The sequence below is a fragment of the Cyprinodon variegatus genome, unplaced genomic scaffold (genome assembly GCF_000732505.1).
Source record: "Cyprinodon variegatus isolate N-32 unplaced genomic scaffold, C_variegatus-1.0 Scaffold992, whole genome shotgun sequence".
NCBI lineage: Eukaryota > Metazoa > Chordata > Actinopteri > Cyprinodontiformes > Cyprinodontidae > Cyprinodon > Cyprinodon variegatus.
The window spans coordinates 242,637-247,782 of record NW_015151445.1 but is presented as its reverse complement, the minus strand read 5'-3'; positions in this window follow the sequence as shown (position 1 = coordinate 247,782).

The following is a 5,146-nucleotide window of genomic DNA, read 5'->3' as shown; positions in this document are numbered from 1 at the left end:
TTATCTCACTTGTGCTGACTTGCTTACAGCAAGTAAACAGCTTATCTAAAAACCAAAGACAAAAATGTTTTAACCTAAAAAAATGAAGAAAACATACGTTTATGCTTCCAAACTTTGTTGAGTTTAGGTTTGACTTTACCTGGAATTCCAGAAGCGACCATCACAGTTACAGCGAGCAGCACACTCTTCAACAAGTTGACCATTCTTACTCCGAATTAATTCATAAAGAAAAAGCAAAGAAAGTCTCTTCCACTCTAGTGATCTTTGTGAACTGAAAGCCCTCTGAAGGGAACTTAGATTTAAGCTCTAAAAGCAGAAGTACAGCCTCTCATTTGTCATTCCTGATTCTTCCCTACATGTCTCAACATCTGAGGAAATCAAATGATGTACAGATGATTTCATAAAGGGAAAAGTATTTTTATCACATGAGTCATCTGAGTCTTAGTCTTGTTGTTTTTGTCTTTGCCTCTCAGCAGGAAGTCATCCTGCAAACTGGATGTTTTGGACCTTCTGCCCCCTGGAAGTATTCTCTGAGCATTAAACTGAGCTGAGGATTTAAACTGGTGGTTTGAATCTACTTTTCCCCAAGGATTGTTTGGGCGTCTCTCTGAGCAGGGGTTTCATCTCCACAAGAAACCGTTCAAGTACCGCAGGAAATCTAAGTGGCAGTCAGCTCCTCCGTTGCTCAAGGAAACACCTCAACCTGGGAAAACCCTGTCCGCCCTCCAACGAACTAGTCTATAACTGGAACAACCTACACCGACTGGATTCAACGAAAGACACCTTTTTCTGGAAACGTGAGTCCTGTTGCCTTTATTCCCTTCTTCAAATCAAAGACACAAATTTCCCACAGAGCCTGAACTATCCGCAGAATCCTCCCCTTCACTTTTCAGTCCCGGTTCGACAGTGTTCAGAGCTGTACTGGACTCCTCTCTACCTACTCTTAATAAAACCTGTTAAACTTTTCCCTGGTCTCTCCGTTTGGTTTTCTGCATGTGGGTCAGAGCTTTAGATAAAATCATGACAATGTCAACTGATGGGGTGGGTAATACATGCTGAAGCTCAGAGTTCTTCGCCAACTTTCAACAGAGTCTAGCTGCTCGCCTCCAAACTTTATGTGGCCTTCAGGTTACCTCAAGAACAGAGCTTGGTGGGATGGGTTTCCATGGTGGAGCAGCAGTTAAGCAATACATCAACTAGTACAATGCAAAGTGTTGGATGCATTGGTATATAGCATGATGTCACTGGACTACAGAGCAGTGGAGATGAGCTCTCTGGAGTAAACAATTAAGCTTCTCCATTCGGATGTTTGATGGAAATGTCTGGTTTTGAGGTTGCCTGATGAATGGTACTTTACCTGGCTGCATGGTGCCAAGTGTAAAGGTTGGTGGAGGGGGTATTATGGTGTGGGGTTGTTTCTCAGGAACTGAGCTTGGCTCCTTAGTTCCAGTGAAAGGAACTCTGAATCTTTGACTTGCCAAGACCTTTTGGACAATTCCATAACCCCCAACTTTTAGGGAACAGTTTGGAGCTTCACCATGACTGTGCACCAGTTACCAAAGCGAGGTCCATAAACGCTGAATGGGAGGTTCTGGTGTGGATAAACTTGACTGACCTGCACAGAGTCCTGACTTCAACCTGCTAGAACAGTTATAGATGAATTAGAGTGGAGATTGAGAGCCAGGCCTTCTAATCCAACATCAGTGTGTGACCTCACAGATGTGCTTTTGGAGTGGTCAAAAAATTCCCATAAACTCTGTGGGCAGCCTTCCGAGAAAGGCTAAAGCCGTTCTTGCTGCAAAGGGTGGACTAAATTCATATTGAACCCTCTATGGCATGGGTGCTCAAGTCCAGTCCTCAAGAGCTACCATCCTGTAACTTTTAGATGCATCTCTTCTCTAACACACCTGAATCGAACGGCTCAATCCCCTCGTTTAGCCCAGCAGAGGCAAGGCAACAAGGAACTCATTTGATTCTGGTGTGTTAAAAATGGGGTGCATCAAAAAGTTGGAGGATAGTAGCTCTTGAGGACTGGACTTGGGCACCCTTGCTCTATGGATTAGAAATGGGATGTCACTTTAGCTCATATGTGAGTCAAGGCAGGTGAGTGAATACTTTTGGCAATATATTGTATATTAGTGGAACATGCTGCATACTGTACATTTGTTTTTGTTTTTTTAAAACAAACAAACAAAAAAAGTAATTCAACTACCGCATCATTTATTGTCTTAGCTGCTACTATAGTAATTCAAACACTCACATGCTTTTGGACAGTTGTTTTCAATAAAAATATGCATTATCATGTTAGTGTTTGCTTTTTTGTAAAATTTATCGCCTTTTTTTTACTGTGCATATTTATGTACTCTTATTAATACTTCAAGCACCTGGTTTTAGAGGTTATTCAGCTAATGGCTGCAAATGTTAACTGCTGAGCTGAAATTCTAAAATGGGATTCTGGACAGTGAAAATCAATTGGTCAGCAGTGGATTTTCTCTTGTAAATGTGTTCCTTTACAACATGACCATAAGAGCTTTTCCAAGTTAACATTCTGACGTTCAGTTTTTCTTGTCACTGATCATAGCGTAATATGCAGGAAATAGACTGACCACTGAAATAGTTTAAAGGTATTTTCTTTACAACAAACTGAGATTTGACGGTGTGAAGACTGATACAATCATTTCTGCTGAAATATATTATCCGTTGATGATTAATATGGTATATGACCCTGTCATTCTTTCAAGCTAATACTGAATCTTTGCTTCCTTTTTCGGAGTCAAAAAGTCACAGCCCGTATTACAGTGTAGGAGGGAAGTCATTGAGGGGTTTCAAGGAAACGGCGTCTTTCCTGTTACATGCATGCATGACACTTGCTTTCCATTAGTAAATGCAGCTACTTAAAAGTATCAGAAAACTCTGTGGAACTACTGTATGTTTAAGATATGTTATCTAACGGCAGTAGATTATAAAAAAGACTCACTAGGTCTTTATCTTGAGGATTGGTATTTTCAGGAGAAACAGATAAAAATGAAGCGCATTTCATTATCTTTGCACACATTGAAAGAAATAATAAACAATACAATGTTTTTGGCATCTTCTCTATCATATTTAGTTACTAACAATTTTTTTTTTTCATATTTGGCAACAAGTAGGACAAAAAAGAATTATGTTTACATAACTAGATATAATAGGATGTAATTACAGTGTACAATGCAGCTAAAAAAAATTCCTACTTATTATAAATATAATAATGTTTCCTTTTTGGTTTTTATGTTTCAGAAACTTAACAAAAAGTTTGAATTCAATTCAGTTCAGTTTATTTATATATTTTTGCCTTATTTCATTTTTTTTTTTGCTGTGCTTTATTCTTTTATTGTGTTTTATTATTTTTAGCTATGTTCAACTCTTTGGATTCAGCTGTAGGTGTTTTAAAGCTTGATATAAATAAAGATGATGTTGATTTAAAAAAGCAGCTTTTTTAATAATAAATTAATTTATTAAGGAAAAACTTATCTTAACTAGCAGGTAATTGCTACCATTAGTAAAATCATGAACTGATCCATAAAATTGTTATATAAAGCCAATAAACATACCATAAGGCCTCCCAAAATAATTACAGCAAGATAGAATCATAATAAGTGAGGAGTTTGGTCATTGCAACTAGAAATCCTGTTCATATAGCTATAATCAGGATTTCTATGTGCAGCCAAGGGTCAGAGAGGGTCTAGTTTGGGGCCCAGCAAATTTTTCCCTGCTTTTTGCAGAGTATGAACATGTGCTGTCTCCCTCCTGCCAAGATAAACAGCATGCATTGGGGCAGTTTGGAGCAAAGTTCCTGCTTTAAGTGGAGTAGTTCAAGTATTTTGGGACCCGGGTCACAAGTGAGGGGAGAAAGGAGGTTCTTTATCGCTCCTTTGAGGTGAGAGCTGAGCAAAAAGTTCTTGGTATTCCAGTCGGTCTATGTGCCTATCATCCTCTATGGTCATGAAATCTGGATCATGACCAAAAGAACGAGACGCCACATAAAAGCGGCTAAAATGAGATTTCTCCGTAGGCTGGTTGGGCACTCAATTGAGGTACGTTCACATTTAATGTGAATTTCACAGCTGGACACAAGGCTTCCCATGTTATCTCTACATAGAGGGCGGTTCTAGAGCGAAGGGAAGCAAAGTGAGGCAAAGGCGTTGAATTTAGGGAGGTGAATAGCATGATTTTGGAAAATTTGTTGAAATATTATCGCTGCCTAGCCTGCAAATTTAGCAGAAGTTGAAAAATCTCAGCTTTTATTTACATCTCAAAATCCTATCGGGGACAAGATGTGGCTGTGAGCTAGAGTGAAGGAGCTCAGTGGAGTTTTTTTTTTTTATTATTATAAAACATGGAAGACAGAAAAAATGTGGTCTACAAAAGATGAAGTGGGAAGGCTTTTAAGAGGTTTCTGAGTGGGTTTTAAAAAAAAATGTCACAAGTTTAGGGTCCCTTCACCTTTAAATATGAAATGTTTCTAGATTATATGCAATTGTTTTTTACATTCTGCTTTAAAAAACTGTTTAAGTTCTACCTTTGAACTCGGTATAAGTGTCTGCATCTTACTTGTCTGCATGCTTACTTTTAGTTTCTGTCTTTTTAAGACAGAAACTAAAAGTAAGCACGCACTATCAGGCCTGATAGTTTTGAGTCAAATGTTTCATTGTGTTCGCTGTGGTTTAGAATCAGATGTGCACAAATACAATAGTTGACTTGAGTCAAGCTCACAGCTGACAGACATTTAACGTAAATGTTGAATAAAAATGAATGTAAAGACCAGCAGGGTGGCTGACTAATCAGGCTGTGAGTTTTTTTTTTTTTGTTCAGCAGAGTTTACAGAGTTTCAGAAGAAACAGTCTCTGCGGCGGCTGGTTTTAGCTGAAAGCGCTGAGTCACAACGACAGGAAGTTAAAAGTGTGAGCAGTTTGTGTCCAAGTGGAGCCAACACCCCTGATTACTGGTTCTGGGTTATTACACTCACTACCCATGCAGATGCACTTAGTAACATGCTCTGCTCAGATCCAGATACTTCCACACTGATTCTACAGAGCGTTGCTGATGAGGGATAGTTTTGCAGATATTTGACTTGTTTATATTCAATTAAATACTTTCTTGTTGCAAC